Source organism: Plecotus auritus, assembly GCF_963455305.1.
Source record: "Plecotus auritus genome assembly, chromosome: 13".
Lineage (NCBI taxonomy): Eukaryota > Metazoa > Chordata > Mammalia > Chiroptera > Vespertilionidae > Plecotus > Plecotus auritus.
In genome coordinates this window covers 13,960,262-13,978,423 of record NC_137779.1, presented here as the reverse complement: position 1 = coordinate 13,978,423, position 18,162 = coordinate 13,960,262, and the positions used below count along the sequence as shown (strand labels likewise).

At 59.3% G+C, this 18,162-nt stretch overlaps 1 protein-coding gene across 6 annotated transcripts in view; it reads left to right on the top strand.

Moving 5' to 3' along the window:
• The window catches only part of PITPNM2 (phosphatidylinositol transfer protein membrane associated 2), a 100,072-nt gene that overhangs the window by 12,943 nt on the left and 68,967 nt on the right, over window positions 1-18,162 (top strand). For 4 of the 6 annotated variants that reach the window (XR_013959566.1, XM_080650503.1, XM_080650497.1 and 1 more), the window contains exon 2: window positions 15,421-15,523. The exons of 1 other annotated variant lie outside the window; for it this stretch is intronic. The gene's annotated coding sequence lies outside the window, so the exon portion shown is untranslated. Of the gene's footprint in view, window positions 1-12,877; window positions 12,962-15,420; window positions 15,524-18,162 lie in introns of those variants that run through there. One more of the 6 variants, XM_080650498.1, reaches the window with a different exon arrangement.

Here is an 18,162-nt window from a genome sequence, read left to right as displayed (position 1 = left end):
GTGCATTTGCGGAGCATCCGGCTGCCCAGGCTTTGGGAGAGGCGCCCGCACCCTGGGCCTGGCCGAGGCCACCTGCGTGCACCCGCTGCTCTTGCTCACGGGGAGGGCGTTCCTGACAGTTAACGACGCTGGCGGTGGCCATGTGTCTCTATGGAGCGCTGTGCACCTGACGTGGGGCATGTCCTTTTATGGCGCTCGCCTGCGCTGGGCGAGTGGAAAGATAAATACCTTTTCAAAGAGCAGATGCCAACTGCCCCGGGTCCCTGGCGTTCACAGCTGCGAGGTGCGTGGGAGACGGCTCTGCCGCGGGCAGGTGCTGCGCCCGGGTTTGCCAGAGGATGGACCACGTGGCGGGGCGGAGGCCCACGCAGACAGCACGGGCTCGGAGCGGGGGTCCTGTCACGGGAACCAGCAGGTCGCGGACCCTCCCGGAGCTCCTGCTTGCTCACCCGGCCCCGAGGTTTAACGGAGAACGAGTGTGAAGGCGCCTGGTGCCTCGAGGGGCTTATGCCACGCTTACACTCATTTGCCTCTGGCCCGTGGGCGGTGGAGAGGTCCCGGGCTCCCCGAGGGTCCCGGAAGTGTGGAAGGTATGGCTGGGGGTGGTGGTGGTGATGTGAGTGGAGGGATTCCGGACGGAACGGACTCACAGAGGGCTTCCGGGGCCGCTGTGGTGTTTTCTCCGGTTCAGGAGGCCAGAAGCCCACATTCAGGGTGGGCTCCCCCTGAGGCTCTGAGGGAGAACCAGCCCTCTCCAGCTCTGGTGGGGGCCGCCTCCCTCTCGTGCATAGACTGTGGGCCATCGTCCTCCGCCCTGCCTCTGTCTTCTCTGTGGCGCACGTCTGTCTCCTCTCTTCCGTAATGGACACCAGTCCTTGGATCCAGGCCCCACCCGACTCCAGCATGACCTCATCTTAGCTCATTACATCCGCAAAGACCCTGTTTCCCAATCAGGTCACATTTTGAGGTTCAAGAAGGACCTGAATTTGGGGAGCGGCACACCCTTCAACCCGTCAGTGTCCATGCTTGCTGCGGGAATGAGGGAGGGAGCGAGGACTGGGAAAAGCCATCCGTGTGTGGGTGCAGAAGACCTGGAGGGGGGGACTCATGGGGGCTCCGGGGTCATTTCCTCTTCCCCAGCAGGCCACTGGCCTCTGCGCCTGCGCCCAGCGCTCTGGCCACCTGCTGACCTGGCTGGCTTTCGGTGGCAACATGACATTGACTTCAGGGAAAGCCACGACACGCTGGGGGCTCTCTGCTTCCTTTCTGCCCAGGATCTCACGGCTCCCTTCGCTTCCTCCCTTCCCTCGCAGCCAGGAAAGGAGGTGGAGTGGCCGGTGGCCTTGGGCAGGTCAGCTCTCTTTGTCGAACCCTAGCCTCCGTGTGCCAGTGAAGGAGGCCCAGGGGGGTGCCCTGAAGGTCTCTGTTGGTCGATGATGATTTCCATTTTACTGCTGAGAAAATGAGGGGCCAGGAAAGTGTGCCTCCGGGTCCCACTGGAGGCAGGACTCAAATCCAGATGCCCACCTTCCCAGCCTGTCTGTCAGGCCTCTGCCACCTCCTGCAGGAAGTCCTCTAGGATTCACCTGAATCGTGTGGTTCCTTGGGTCTTGACTGTGCCTTGGGTGTGACATGAATTCACAAATACTAGCCTGCTGTTCAGATGGTGCATAGTTACGTGTGTGTGTGTGTGTGTGTGCGGGGGGAGACAGGGACCGGTGTGTGTGTGTGTGTGTGTGTGTGTGTGTGTTTTCTCTGTCTTCCTTTCCTCTCCCTTTCTGAACAGGCAGGAGCTATGTGGTTGGGGCATCTCTCTATGCTCCCCCCAATAGAGCACCCAGCACAGGCCTCATGACACCGGGTGTGGACCAGCCTCAAAGACATAAGCAGAGCATTAAATAACAGGTGAACTACTAAAAGCAAAAAAAAAAAAAAGAAGAAGAAGAAGAAGAAAAAGAAAAAGAAAAGGGCTGTATTCTTTCAACAGATGCCAGAAAAGCATTTGATAAAGTCCAACCAACATCCATTACTCTTAAAAACCCAGAGACGGAGGGCGAGGCTCAGATGTCACCCGATAAAGAACATCCCCAGACAGCAGAGCGTAATCCTAGTTTCACAGTGAAACACTCCAGCAGCGGCTTTCAAAGTGTGTCTGCGGAGCCCCAGTGCTCCCGGGGCTCAGTCAGAAAGGGATTACGGGATCCGACAGCATCGGGAAGACACGGCTCTGGGAGGCCCTCCCTTTAATGCCGGCGGCATGGCTATGATACTGCTCGCTCATCGCTGTGAAGCAGCGCTCCCGGGCGGGCGAGGGCAGGAGCCGGGCCGGGATGGAGCACGGCTCATGGAAAGGAGGGCGCACACTAATGTCTGCAAGTGGAATCGCGTTTGTCTTAGGTTTCCAGGGAGGCGCCCTGAGAAGTAACAAGACAGGGGTGGTCCCCACATGGCGTGCAACATGCAGATGGAGAACTGTTACTTCTGTTGGGGCCCAGGGACCCCGGCCACGGCACGATGTTCGTCCCCGAGGATGGCAAGGTGTTCAGGTCCCGTCAACCCAAGGGCCGTGAGAAACCTGACGAAGAGACGCGGTCCTCGCGAGGTCAGGCCCGTGAGCAGCCGGGCCGGTGACGCCCTCCTGCATCGAGCTAAATGTATGATGAGCAGGTGGGGGAACGATAAAGAACGACAGAACGCTCAGGGCATCAAGTCCAGCAAACACACACCTGCTCCGGGCCCCCTTTGCGAAGGAAGCCGCCAGAAGACACGACCGTCCGGAAACTGCAAGAGGATGTGGACGTGGACGTTGTTGCTGACGATTGAAACTGTTGAACCGTTTCTGTGAGTGCATTGGAAAATCTCCGCTAGAGACTTAGAGCGCCTAAGTGGTTGGTTTATTTTTTTACCTGAGATGATTCACATGAAACAGTGATTAAAAATACACCTCTTGCCCAGCCGGTGTCCCTCCCTGGTTGGGCATCGACCTGTGAACCAGGAGGTCACGGTTCGATTCCCAGTCAGGGCATGTGCCCGGGTTGCGGTCTCGATCCCCAGCGTGGAGCGTGCAGGAAAACGGCCGATCAGGGGTTCTCTCTCATCATTGATGTTTCTATCTCTCTCTCCCTTTCCCATCTTCTCTCTGAGACCAATAGAAACATCTTTTTAAAAATGCATCTCTCTACACTACTATCTACAAAACGTCAGACAATATGGCCACTAGATTGCATCTCAGTGTTAAATGTGCTTTACAGATAGATGTGCCGTGTAAATCAGGAAAACGCTGTAAATACAGAGTGAATTGTGGACACAAAATGATCGTGCCACTTGGGTAATGGCACCGGCAGCGTTTATGTAATAACACCCTTGGTACCGAGTGGCCAAGGGTCGGCGGTAAACACACACCTCTTTGCACCCTTGTCTGCATGCTGCTCCCTGCAGACAACCACCGTTGCTGGTGTTGGTGTCTGTCTGTTCTTTCCATCTCTCTGCATAGATGAGCATGTATTTTTGCAAAGAAAACCCGCTAATAGCTGCCACCTTGTGCACCTGCTTGTTTTGTTGTTGGCGTTAATCCTCACCCGAGGATATTTTTTTCCCATTGATTTTCAGAGAGAGTGGAAGGGAGGGAGGGGGGAAGGGAGAGAGAGACACACACATCGATTCCCCTCAACCAGGACGGGGAACAAACCTGCAACCCAGGTGCATGCCCTTGACTGGGAAGCAAACCCGCGAGAGACCCTCAGGGCGAGGGCTGATGCTCCGGCCACTGAGCCACACAGGCCAGGGCTGCGTCTGCTTTTTTGACTTAAGAATTCGTAAGTCCCGGAGGTGGTCCTTTGTCGTCCATGTCGATCTCCCGATCGATCGCCCGGTCTCTTTAACGATGGGCTTATTAGCATTCGGCTGCCAGAAGGCCCATCGCTTATTCTGTGGCTCCCTTTTGCCTGGAGTTTTTGATTTTAACAGCAGAGCATTGGAAGCAAACAGCGCTGTGGAGGGCACCCTGGGACGCAGGTTTCCGTGCAAATTTACTCTCGCATCTGTGGGATAATTCCCGGAACTAGCGTAGCGGGTCGAGGGCTGCTCTCCTTCGATTTCAGTGGCTGTGGCTAAATCGATCTCCATCCAGGTAGGGCCAGTTCACACGCCCGCTTAGGATGTGAGTGCGAGGCCGTGGTTTTTAACCTCAAAACCCCAGGCAAAGGAGAGCTTTTAAGTAAAATGAAAATCAGGAGAAAACCATGTGAGAGCCTTTTCCTACCACAAAGGCGGCTCCGGCCGGTTCCTGGCACAGCTGGGTGAGGACGCCAGGTTGCGATGCGGCTGGAAGATTCCTTGCCGGCGGGGTTGGGGGTGGGGGTGGTGCCACCCGCCTGTCCATCACAGTTACACCAGGACTTGTAAAATTGCAAAATAACGTTGCCAAGTAAGGACGTTATTTTTAAAGAGTCACCATTCACAGATGTTCCCAGGGCTGGTGGAGGAGCGGGTGGGGAGTGCGTGTTTAATGGTGACAGAGTTGCAGTTTGGGAAGATGAAAAAGTTCTGCACGTGGATGGCGCTGATGGTTGCACAACAGTGTGAATGTGCTTAATGCCACCGAGCTGTGCACTTTTTTTTTTTTGAGGGGTGGAGGCGCGGCACGGGCTGGTCTGACACCCACGGTTTTTTAAATCGGGAGGGATGTCTCCAAGGCCTCCCATGAGAAGCAGGGTGTCCCAGCTGCACACCAGCCCCCAGCCCAGGGTTCCAGAGCTGGGAAGAGAAGTCCCTGTGGCTTCAGGCTGTAAAAACCAGCAGGGGTGACCACACGCAGGCTGCTGGAGTCCCCCGTGTTCCTCTTAAAGGGCCAGCCCATGAATTTACACAGCCTCACTTCCTCTGAGCTCCAGCGCTGGGCAGTGGCTTTGGGGGAATCCAGGGACGTATGGGGAGGAACTGGATTGTCTGGCGTCTGGGCAGGAACTCGGGGGCCGCTTTCTCCCAGACGGGGGTGCTCGCATGGGTCATTGTTCCTGTGCTGGGACCTTCCCCATCACAGAGCTGACTGGCAGCCACATCTGAGTTTCCACCAGCGTGCAAGCTGTGCCCTTAACCATGGTCAGGAACATTTACGTTACGTGCTATCTGACCACACACACGGAAAGGCGACCATTCAGGATACCATCCTCTCATGAACAAAGCGACACTAAGAAGCAAGAAGGGTCTCATCTGAGAATGAAACAACAATGAATGGGGCTGTTGAACGGTGGCCCCGGTCACCACTGGCTGTCATTTCGCCTTGAACCTAAGAGGGCCTGGCGGTGACCTGCTCACGGGGTGGGGGAGACGGTGGGCTGGTGGCGGAGTGGCTCCCAGGAAGGAGCTGGGGCTGGGCCTTCAGGGCCTCGTGGTCCCAGAAAAGGTGCCGTCTCTGACCCCGGAGGCCGGGGCTGACCCCCGTCCCAGCGGCCGGGCCGCCCTGGCTGTCTCACCTCTCTGTGTTGGAACGAGAGTCCCGTCTCCGGCCGGATGTTTCCTGAGCCCGGCACATGTGAGAGGAGCAGGTCACTGTGTTCCTGTGACCTCGTGATCAGATAACGCCTGCAGGCAGAGCCTTTGCCCGCCCCGGCGGGAAGCGGGTGAGGGAGCAGGTGTCTGAAAGGCCCTTGGAGTGGGCAGCTCTGCCCGTGCGGCTGCAGGGAGAGCTGCCCGGGGATGCGTCCTGGGCCCCTGCACGGTCACCGGCTTCCCAAACTCTAACCATGGTCAGGAACCCCAGGCCGCTCTCGGTGCCTCTGGGTGGCTGTGCACGCATGCCCACCTTCGCGTAGGTGGGTGGCCCCAGCGGAGTCTGCCTGGGTTCTGACTTTCTCGCGGTCCCCCTCCCTCGTGTGCAGGGTCTGTGGTCCTCACGCTGCTCGCAGAGAGAGAGAGAGAGAGAGAGAGAGAGAGAGAGAGAGAGACTGGTCTCAGGAAAGACGTTGTTCCGAGGCCCCAGGGAGACCCCTGACTTGGGCCAGTGCATCCCGGGAGTTCATGGCTGTCAGGAGCTGCTTCCAGCCCCGTGGCCTCACCCCTCCCATTTCACAGCCGAAACCAGGCTCCGGGGGCGAGGAGGCCGGCCAGCCCTGGCATCGACCTGTGTGCTGCCCGGGCGCTGGACGCTCCGTCCGGGCATTCAGTGATAAAGAGGCGGCCTCGCTGTGGTTCCCGGGTGAGGGAGGCGCAGCCCACCTGCCCTCCAGGTGTGGCCTCTGCAGGCCGTGTCACAGCGCCAGCCAGGCCGGCGCCTGCGAAGAGTTTCCATTTGACTCACTGTTGTCGAGAAGGGGACAGGACTTGCCATGTTCTCAGGGCACCACGATCGCCGAGCCGATGCCGCTCCCTGCGTGGGCGGCGGGCAACGGGCGTGGGCTTCCCCCGAAGAAAACCGCTGCTTTTGAACAGGCTCCGAACGGAACTTTTTTGCTTTCACTAAAGTTAAGAAAATAATAACTCCACACCCCACTTGAAAAAAAGAAAAAAAGGAAGAAAGGACCCCTGGCCGGTAGCTCAGTCTGTTAGAGCGCATTCCCAGGGCGCCACGGTTGTGGGTTCGATCCTCGGTCAGAGCACATACAAGAAGCAACCAATGAATGCATCCGTAAGTGGAACAGCAGATTGATGTTTCTCTCTCTGTCTCTCCCTCTCTCTCTCTCAAATCAATAAAATAAAATTAAAAAATATTGCTACTTAAAGAAAAAGAAGTCTAACATCACCCACACCAAGTCTGTGTGTCCAGCCTGGGATCAGGACTCGGCAGCGCCAGGCGGACAGAAGGAAGCCGGCACCTCCCTTGGGCAAGGCCAGGTGTCCTCCTCCATCTTCCAGGGGCTGCGGTACCTGATCCTTGTCCTGCCTCCTCCTGACCCTGGCAGAGCCTGGGCAGACGCAGCTTATCACACACGCGGACTGTGCTGAATGCGCCTCCGAGAACTCCCAGCGGTGCCGCCGGGGACATCCAGGCGTCAGGGAATCGGAGCTGCCTCACGGAGTGAAGTCGTGCTCCGAACTCGGTCCCGAAGAGGTCCTTGGTCAAGGCGGGTGAGGCTGTTAGCACCGGTGCGCAGCCCGCCCAGAGCAGAGGTGGGAGGCGGAACCCCTGCTCCCGCCGGCAGGGGCCCGAGGCCGACGCTGCGCCCAGGCCGGCTGAACCACGGGCAGCCGATGGCCTCTCGGGGTCCCCGTGGTCCCGAGCATGACAGGGACAGGCCGAGGGTGCTGCCCGTGTCCCCGAGCCCGGCCCCCAGCGGCGCCGAGGCACAGAGTTTGTGGATGGGCCATGTGTCTGACAGTCCTCCCGCATCCAGTCACCAGATGGTCTAAACAACCCGTCAGCGGTATGGTATGCAAATATTTCCCGTCATTATCATGGTGCTGCCGTGTTGACATTAACGAGGATGAGGAATTACTCGGAGCATCTCGCCATCAGGAGCCAGTCGGCGCAGGCAGGGCTGCAAAGCTGGCCCTGCGTCATGCGGGGGACAGCGTTCGGGCCACGGTTGGCCACCTCCTGCCCGGACACGGCCTCCCTCACACAGTGACCCCCGGGGAGCATTCCCTCGGAGCTCTTAGCAAGGACAGCATGTGCTGCTCGTCATGAACCAAGGTGATGTTTTCCACTGTTGGTGAGAGCTCATTGCCGCCCCCCCCCCCATATTTCCCTTTTTGCTTTGCCTACCAGGAAGCACACAGCTGAGACTTTCACATGTAATTGTATTTTTTAACTCATTTGCTTGTAGATTGTCCTCAGGAGCATATAGGCTTTCATCTGCCTTTGTGGGGTCTTTCTTTACTCATCTAGCTTCTTGGGAGGTGAAGCTGTGTGGTAAGGTTTTTGGAAGCAGGTAGGATGAATAACATGAAGAAGCTACTCTCATGAGCTTAGTGTGTGATTGCAGGATGCAGGACTGGTCTCTAGCCGATGTCCTGGAATTACCACGTAGACAGGGTGCTAGCAGGGCCAAGATTAGGTGTAGGCCTAATTCTCCCATGTATCCCTCAAGACCCGACACGTAGTAACAGTTTGGTGAATGTATTAGGACAGGCAATGCTAGCTGCTGTAACAAACAGTCCCCTATTCGCAGTGGCTCATGGCAATAAAGACTTGTTGTCACTCTTGTCATTGGGGGCTCTGGCTGTGGCCTCCACACAGTGACTCATGGATCCCGAATCCTTTCCTTTTGTGTATCTGCCCTCCCTGGGGCTCCCTCGGGATCCTGCACTGGATCTGGGCTGTGGAGGATTATTTGGGGCATTTAGGGAGGGGCCAGGCCTGGAAGGGGTGTGCATTCCTCTATTATCAGAGCACTGGTCACACAGCCCCGCCCGGAACCCAGGGGCTCATGTGTAATGTAGGAAGAGGACCTTGGACCAAGCCAGACCGCCCCAGGGCAGGTGAGGAACGAGTGGACAAGTGTAGGAAGGACAGGGAGAGGGGAGAGGGCTCCAAGGGGACAGAGGTGAGGGATCCCACATGTGTGTCTGCCTCGTGGATCTACAGCACGGCATTCGGACGTCGTTCAAAACCATAGCATTGCAGGCTGTCGGCACTGACTGCCGAGGCTCTCGGAAGATCAGCCTCCTTGTACGGGTGGGGACACTGAGGCCAGAGAGGCGAGCCTGCCAGCGTGGCCAGCTGGAGCCCCGGCCTCGGGCCCCACACCTGGGATCGTTTCACCGCACGCAGAGCCCCAGGGGCACCTGCGCCCACGGCGTCCACGCCCCACTCTGGACGGGACGATGGGAAGTCCAGTGATTGACAGCTCAGGTCCGTCCACCAATGGCCCGGTTGGATCCGGGCAGAAATGCCCCCAGCCTTCAGGACAGCCCTTGAAACGGCCCACAAGGCTTGATGTCGGCATTTATCCCGCCGGGATTTGGGGTGCGGAAAACGATTCTTCAGGCTCAGTCGGGCACCGCCTTCTCTTGGTGGCTCGCCCGGGAGCATGTGAGAGTTCTTGGTCAGTGTCACCTTAGGCGGAGAAATTCCACAAAACCCGGCCAGCCTGACCGCCGTGACCTGCCGTCTGCTCCCAGACTTCTCAGCGTAAACACAGCCATTTTATTGATTCGCGCGTGATGTGGCAGCTTGGACAGGATTGGGGACAGCTCGCTGCTCCCCTGCGGGTGGAAGATGCATTGCCGGGTGTCCCCCGTCCCGTGGCCGGCACGCCGGGGCAGGCTGGGCTGTGTCCGCGGGGGCTGTTGGCCGGGGCGTTGGTCCCCCTCCGTACCCCCTCGCCCCCCCACGGGCTTCTCACCGCTGGCTGACCTCAGGGAGTTGGACTTCTCACCTGGCAGCTGCTTCCCCAGAGAAAAACCACAGGAGCGTCTGTCTCCTCCCCCCCCCCCCCCCCCCCCGCTTTTGTTTGGCCCGGCCGGTGTGGCTCAGTGGTCGAGCATCGGCCTTTGTAAATTAAATGTTTTATTGTAGTAAAATACACATAAAATATGCACCACTGTCGCCGTTTTTAAAGGCGCCGTTCAGCGGCGTTAGGTACCTTCCCGTGGCTGTGCAACCGTCACCACCATCCGTCCCAGAACTCTATTTTTATCTTGTAAGACGGACACTGTACCCATGAAACATGAGCGCCAGGCCCTCCCCAGCCCTGGTGCCCACCATTCCCCTTTCTGCCTCTGTCAGTTGAATCCTCTGGGTCCCGCACTTAAGTGGAGCCACGCAGCGTCTGTTCTTGTGTCTCGTTTCTTTCACTCGGTCTAGAGCGCGCATGGGTCACCCATGAGACAGGATTTCCTTTCTCTTCGGGGCTGCATAGTATTCCCTGGTGCGGCTGGAGGCCACACCCCGTTGATCCACTCGCCCTCAATGGACACACACACACGCATACACATGGGTGTTTCCCATGTCCTGCTGTGAACGTGGGCGCTCGCGTGCTAATGCCCGTCCGAGCCCCTGCCTTCCCAAGTCCTGGGTCCACACCTGGCACGGTGACCCCTCCGCTGTGTCCCATGGGTTAGGACAGGCCGCAGGGCCAGATGGGATTCCCAGGCCGTGGCTCACGGGGGGAGACGGGGTCACCAAAGCCACCGTTTGCCACAGCCACGCTGGGAGATCTCCGCAGACGCGCCCAGGCGGACCCTTGCACCAGCCCATCCGAGGCCTGGCCCCACCTCCAGGTGCCTGGGGTGCCAGGGCCCCTTGGACAAGCCCATCCAGTGCCCGTGGCCCTCCCTGGGGGAGGCTGCCAGGATGGTGGGCTGCGCCTCCAGTTACATAATCTGTTATTCTGCGCCGCACCAGGCCCGTTACTTGTCAGAAGTTTCTGGAAGCCAGCTGTAGGAGCTCCAGGCAACTGGGGGTTGGGGGGGCTGCCTCTCCCTCATAGTATTAGTCACTCTGTACTCGGCTAAATTTAACTTTTTATCATCCAAATGATATTTTTGTGCGCTTGGGATTTTACATAATGCTACCAACTGCTGCGGGCTGCGTGTTTCTCTGTGTTGTTAGGCATGTGTGTGCATGTGTGGGGGGTGTCTCCCCGTGAACTTCTGCATGCACAGGGAGCGTGGCTCCGTTCGCTTCCCCGTCCCGCGCTCCGAGGCCGAGCCGTTGGCTCCCTCGGGCTCTGCTTTGCCACTCGCCAGCCAGCGCAGGGAGAAAACATCGCTCTGACAGCTTCTAATGGCCCGGCTAATGCTTCCTTCCTCGCTGGAGGCTCTCCGCTCTGGTCTCCAGGGTTTCCTGCTCCCTCCAGCAGGCTCTGAGAGAGCAGGAGGGAGTCCGTGTAGTGTCTGTGGAGAAAGCAGAGAGAAGGATCTGGAAGCGGGGGGGCGGAGGGGGGGCGGGGGGCGTTGTCGGGAAAGGAACAAGAAATAAGAAATCCAGCCAGCCGGCCCACGGCGTGGGGTCCAAGATGCCCGTGGGGGGTAGGTGCAGGGGACGCAGGGCTGCGGGCGGAGTGCGGAGATCTGGCCTCTCCGTGGGGTGGGGGGGCCTGGAGCAGCCATTCCCCCTTCCTCCCAGCTGCTCAGAAGTGGTAGCACTCGGGGTGTCCCCCGGGGTCCCCCATGTTCTCCACCGCACCTGGGGGAAACGAGGGCCGAGGCAGCAGCAACCATTGAGCACTCACCGTGAGCCTGGCCGGGTGCCGGTGCTCACTCCCACCGGCTCCTGGGCTCTCCAGGGCCCCTCCGTGGAGCAGGGATGCGTGACCGTGCTCCGTGACAGGAGAGGAAACTGAGTTCCAGCACACGGGACGTTGCTCGAGGCCACAGCACATGTCAAACCCTGTTCACCCCCAGACCCCTGCTCTCGGCCGCTCGGTTGCGCCCACACAGGCCGTCTCTAGGATAAAGCAGGGTGTGGACTGTCGCTGGGAGGGGGGCTGGGTGACAGGGAACAGGGACGGGAGAGGCTCATGCTCACCCTGCACCCTTTTACCTGTTTAAAAATGCAGGTGTATTACTTGTCTGTTATTTTATTGAAAAGTTAGGAACGCCTAGGTTTATACCCAAATAATTGAAAGCATACGTCCACACAAAAAACGTGTCCACAGCCCTGGCCGGTGGCTCCGTGGTTAGTGCGCTGGCCTGTGCACTGAAGGGTCTTGGGTTCAGTTCCTGGTCAAGGGCACTTACCTGGGTTGCAGGGTCGATCCCCGGCCCCAGTCCGGGTGTGTGTGGGAGGCAGCCCATCGACGTGTCTCTATCACATCAATGTTCCTCTTTCCCTGGCCTCTTCCCTTCCACTCTCTGAAAATCAGTGGAAACAATATCCTTGGGTGAGGATGAATAAGAACACACAGGCCTTGCACATACATGTTTACAGCAGCATTGTTCACAACAGCCCCAAGGTGGAAACAGCCCCCGTCTGCACCCACGGATGACTCGATAAGGGGGTCCATCCCCACAGAGGAGTATTACTCAGCCGTGAAAAGGAACGGAACGCTGACCCCTGCTTCAGCGTGGATGACCCTTGAGAACATGACGCTGTGTGAGAGACGCGGACAGAAAGCCGACACGTGTATGATCCCATGGATAAGAAATGTCCAGCCCTGACCGGTTTGGCTCAGTGGACAGAGTGTCGGCCTGCGGACTGAAAGGTCCCAGGTTCGATTCCGGTCAAGGGCATGTACCTTGGTTGCGGGCACATCCCCAGTGGGAGGTGTGCAGGAGGCAGCTGATTGATGTTTCTCTCTCATTGATGTTTCTAACTCTATTCTTCCCCCTTCCTCTCTGTAAAAAGTCAATAAAATATATTAAAAAACAAAAAACAAAAAAAAAACAAAACGTCCAGAACAGGTAAACCCTCAGAGACAGAAAGCAGGTTAGGGGTTGCCAGGGGCGTGGGGAGAGGGGGCGTGGGAAGTGACTGCCTAATGGTGCTGATGGTGTGGGGTTTCTTCTGGGGGGTGAGGGACATGCGCTGGGACTAGATAGTGGTGACGGCTGTACGACTTGATGAATGGACGAAATGCCTCTGAACAGTACCCTGCAAAACGGTGAATTGCATGACACGAAATATCTCAATCAAAGTGAGGAGCCGGGCCTTCCAGGGCAGTGCGGCCGGCCCCACCTGTCGTCAGCAGCCCGGACAGTCGCTGGCAGGGCGACCACTGGCATTTGGCTCCGTCCCTCTCTGCCCAGGCTTTCGCCACCTGCCTCCCGGTCTCCATGCCAACGGAGAATGGAAACAAACGTCTGACTGCGGGCACACCACCCGCTCGCTTGGAACTCGGGCATTCCACCAGCTTGAGACACATGCACGTCTGGGCACGCCAGGGAACTGGCACCCCGTCAGGACGGCATTCATTAAGTGTGTGTTTGGCATTTATTTAGGGGGGCTGGGGAGAGGCCGATATCCTATTCATAGAAGCGGCATAGAGAAACACACTCCCTGCACTAGCTCACATCTGCCGATCGGAACAGAGTCACGGGAAGATCCTCAGGAAGGAAGTCGGGTGTCCCGTCGCCAGAGGTTCGTTTGATTTTTGTCGTCGTTTGTTGGTTTGTTTGCGCCCTGCAGTTTCCCAAACCACGAGGAAGATGGAGGTTGGAAACTCAAAGGAGTCTCGTGTGTAACGTAATTCCAGTGGGTGGCACTGTGCTGGGTACGTGAAATTTGCCAATAGCAGAACTTGTCCCAACCCTCCCTTGCCCCCCAAAAAAGGTAAATATGGGGGGTGATGGATGTGCTCCCTAAGGATGGGAGGAGTCTCTTCAGGACGTATATGGATGGCAAGTCGTCACATTATGCACGTCAAACTGCAGGGCGTCCCCCCAAAATGCACGCACACTGTAACAGCTGATAGCCCGATTTTGACAATGAAATGCATTTTAATAAACACTGCCTTTAAAATTCCTCAAAGTAGTGTAAACATTTTCTGGGACACCCTATCTATTAAGATTTTATTACAATACTAGAGGCCCGATGCACGACATTCATGCAAGAGTAGGCCTGCCTTCTCCCGGCTGCCGGCACCGCTTCCCTCTGGCACCCGGACCCGGGCTTCCCTCGCAGCCTCGGCTTCATCCGGAAGGTCGTCCAGAAGGATGTCCGGTCTAATTAGCATATTATGCTTTTATTATTATAGATAGTACAACATGACAATTATACTTCAATACAATGGGGGGGCGTGAAGGAATAAAATGTGTTTTTTTGGTTCCCAGTAAACAGCAAAACACGTGTGTTATTTAGTATCAGGACCACCACCCCCGACTCCCCAGCGAGCACAAACCTCAGTACAGAGCCGTGTTCTGCTTTGTCTCACGTCCCCTGCAGGGAGCGGGCTGATTTGCTTCTGGCCCCTAGTGTGTGGGGTCACCTGGCAGTGTCTCCTATTTTATTCCAGCCGTGTTCTGCCCGCTCCCCGCCCCCAGGGAGCTGCTCCTTCCCTCAGCGGACTCCTCGCTCGCTCACTTTTTGTACTAGAAACGCTTTTGTCAGAACAGTTGCTCCCCTGCGCGCACCTCTACCTCGCCGCAGGGATCTGCCTTTTCCCTCAGCCCTGACCATCTCATTCTGCGGCTGTGAGTCAGCGAGTCAGCGTGGACCTTCTCACCCAGGGAGCGGCGCTGGGCAGGCCGCCTTGGTTGGTGTGTTACCGGGGCCAACCCTAACCTCTAACGTGGGGAGACTTGCAGGGACCTCGCAGAGGGGTCTGGAGGGGGCGGCTTTGGACGAAGCTAAGAAACCGCGTGGAGAAGCCGTGCAGAGCAGGGCGTGTGTGCGGGGGAGCTGTGGATTTTGGCATGGAGGGAGAGGCGCGGGACGTTCTGTTCATGCGGATCCGCGTGTGTCGGGGCTGTTGTTGCGGCCGTGGCCGTGGACGGGAGGGGCAGGTGCAGGGCTGAGGTGGGGGCTGGATTCCTGCAGGCCCATCCCGTCCCGTCCCGGCGAGGAGTTTGCAGAATTGGCGGTGACTCCCGGGAGTGGGCGTGTGGGCTGCACCGGGTGGTGGGCAACCTGTGAAAGCCGTCCCTGTGCTCCGCGGTGCTCGCAGCCACACCTCCCACGGCTGCGCCTCCCTTCTCACCTCCCCAATTAGACGCTCCCTCCCCTGAACTCGCGCTGTCTGTCCTCGCTCGCAGTTCATCGCTGCTGTAGTCTGTAGCCACCGGACGGTCCTCCTCTTTCACCTGGTGGGGACTGCTGGCCCCTGGTGGGCACGGGCTGGTCCCCGGACCCCCGGCAGCTGGCCTCCGCCCTGGAGGGGGTTGCTCTGGAGTTGGGACTTTCTGGAACAATCCCTGCTCCTGCAGCTCGAAGGGGCTGCCTTCTGGGCTTGGTCCCTGGAAGGGCCTCCCGGGTGGCTGCCTGCTTCCCGGGACAGGAACAGGGGCTCACACATGGTCAGACAGACAAGAATGTGTGTGGAGCTGCTGACATGGGCCATGCACAGACGTGGGCCCTGGCGTCTCTGTGGGAGCCCGGGGCGGTGGACCTGCCGTCTGAGGCTGATCGCACCCCAGACTCCCTGGAGACCCACGCCTGGACCTTTTCCTCTGGCTCCGGGTCTGCAGGCACACACTGCCTGGGTGCAGGGGGTTGATGGGAAGGCGGGAGTCCGTCCTTTGCTTCACCCCACGATGCTGACCGTGACCTGCCCTGGGCACCCCAGCTGCTGACCCCAATGCTGGGCTGCCTCCCCCCTCTTCCACCTGCCTCCCCGAGGCAGCCCGAGCCCTGCAGTCCCCGAGGGGCGATGGGGAAGCCTCCGGTTTGAGGCCGAGCTGGGAGCTGGGCCTCTTGCAGTCAGACACCTCCCGCCTGTGCCTGGTGTCGGAGGTGTGGGCCCGGGGTCCCCTGCCCTGTCCTCTGGGCACATGGCGTTGCTCAGGAAGAGGCCCCGCTTCGGCGGTTTCCGGGTGGGGTTGGCGCCGCGTGGTCAGAGCCTCCAGGAGTCTCACCGCCTACCCGCGGGCTTCTCCCTGCAGGATGCTGGCCGTGTGTCCCGGTCCCCGACACCCTTCTGTGGGCCTAGTCAGCCAAGCCATCCCGCCTGGGACGTCGAGGGAGCCCTCTCACGCAGACCTGCAGGTAAGGACCGCCCCCGGCTCTGGAGTTCGGGGTGCACGGGCTCTGTTGCCGTGTGCTTCCTTCCTACCCCTGACTTTATCTGGTTACCACGGGGTGGAGCGGATTCGTCCATCCGCCTTCTTGCAGATGCTGACGGCTCCTCACGAAGAAGGGAGGTCGGATGTTCCATCCGGCAGTGGTCGCTTCCACATTCCATCTCTGCTCCGTCCAGGGCGCCCGGGGCCTCCCTGCTCTCGGCTCCCCTGGCTCAGCCTCGCATCCCCACCCCAGCCAACGGGGCAGGACAGGAGTGGGGGCTCCCCAGCCTCCACCGTGGGCGGGAGCTGGCTGTGACCGAGCGTGGCAGGCGTGGTCGGTGACATGGAAAGGCCGTGCGTGTTTTCGCGTGACCAGCTCCCCAGATGAGGAGCTGAGGGGACAAGGCGGAGGTCCTCTGGGGGTCCCGGGGCCTCGGGACTAGAGGTGGGATCTCGGGGGCTTATTTGCTCTTTCTCTCCCTCTGCCCCGAGGGGAGAGCAGGAGCCCCAGGTCCCCCTCGTCCATCCCGGTCCCCCTTGTCCATCCCGGTCCCCCTCGTCCATCCCGGTCCATTTCACCTCCCGCGTCTCAGGCCCAGGCCTCGCCCTGGCCCGTCGTCACCCAGGGCCTTGGGCGGGTAGAGCAGCGAGGGTGATACTTTTCTTTCTAAACTACGAGGAACCTTCTCCCTGTGTGCTGACCGGCTAGATTGCGCTTTGGGGACCCAGGAGGGGGATCCACCTGGGAAACGAACCAGCAGGGCGCCGAGACGGGGGTGGGGCCACGCTGGCTGGGCTGAGCGCACAGCACCCCGGGCAGGAGCCATGACAGTCCCGTTTCACACAAGGAAGCTGAGGCTCAGAGATGCCAAGGACCTGGCTCGGGGTCACAGGCGGGTCAGTGCCGGGCTGGGGACTGGCCCCCAGAACTAGACGCAGATGCGCGTGGCCTGGTTTACTGACCCAGCCCGGACTTCCCCGTGGGGATGGGGGGCAGGCCCAGCCTTCCTGGTGGTCCGGCTCCAGGTGGGTCCGGTGGGCCTCTCCGCCCTGCTCACCGCCTTGTTTCCTGCTGGCGCGGAGGGCTGTCTTCATCTCTGATGGCTCATTCTCTTCAGTTGCCGCAAAAAGGCCTCGGGTGCTAAGGAGGGACGGGCTGCCTTGTACTTTGCATGTTTTTTTTTTTTAATATATTTTATTGACATTTTACAGAGAGGAAGGGAGAGGGATAGAGAGCTAGAAACATCGATGAGAGAGAAACATCGATCAGCTGCCTCCTGCACACCTCCCACTGGAGATGTGCCCGCAACCAAGGTACATGCCCTTGACCGGAATCGAACCCGGGACCCTTCAGTCCGCAGGCCGACGCTCTATCCACTGAGCCAAACCGGTTTCGGCTGCGTTTTGTTTTAATCTAGTCTCCAAGGTGGTGTCTTGGCGGAGAGGGGTGGTGTGGGGGCGGCTGGCTGGGCACCGAGCCTTTGCCCCTCAGAGGTCACCTGCTGGGCAGTGAGCACTTCTCTGCCCACGGCCTGAGCCCTGGCCCAAGCCCCGGTGTCAGCACGGTGCTCCGAGGGCCCTCCTCCTGCCTCCCTCTTCTGTGGAGGAGGGTTCTTATCTCCCTCGCAGCTGCCTCCGGGGATCTGGGGCCTGGGGGGCACCAAGGGCGGCCTCGCAGCCCATCTTCCTGGGGCACGGAGGGGTCCTCCCCAGCATTCCTCAGCTGCACGCGCTTATCCAGCAGGTGTTCATGGACTCCTCAGTACCTGCCGGGAGGGTTCCAGGAGCTGGGACGCAGCTGTGGACCTAACAGACGGAAGTCCCCACCGGCGAGACCTGGGGTGGGCCCAGGGCTCTCCCCACCTCTCACCTCTGCGCTTGGCCTAGGGCTGTTCCAGAGTCCCGGCTTCCCTCTTCTCACCTCTGCCCAGCCCCGGAACACGGCGGGCCCCAGTGGGGAAGTCAGGGTCACCCCGAAATGCCTCTGAGCTCCTCCTAGGAGGTGGGGGCCGTGCAGGGCCCCCGATGGCGAGACTCACGCAGCGGAGAGAGGCTGAGAGTGGGATTCTCCCATTGCCTCTGCAGGGCAGAAGGAGCGGGTTTATTTTTAGGGGGTTCTTGCTCTAATGCAGCTCAGAGCCCTTCCTTCCTGCAGTGAGGTGGGGGTGCAGGGCCGGATGCTGGGGTTCCTTTCTCAGCTCTGCCCAGCTGCCCGCAGTCACTCTGTGAGAGGCATGGCCATCGCAGAGAGGGTCTGCCTCAAAGAGGGGTTCCCGCGGGGCAAGCCTCTGCCCTCAGGCCGGCTCCCACAGTCGGAGATGGTTGCTTTCTGCGTGGGTGGGTGAGCAGAGCATCTAGCTTTGCCGTGGGGAGGGTCCGAGGCTCAGAGGGGTCACTTCCTTCCTGACTCCCCAGCCCTTGAAGGGAGGGGCGTTTCCTGCCATTGTCTCCGCTGAGGCCTCCTCAAGGTCACTGCCTCCTCAAGGTCACTGTCTCCCGGGGAGGAAGCGCTGGTGGTTCGGGCAGGACTTCAGACCACAGCAGCCGCTGACACACACTTTCCATCCCAGCCCCTTGTCTGTGGGGCCCTCCTTCCCCTGCTGAAGCCCGACTTTCTCCTCA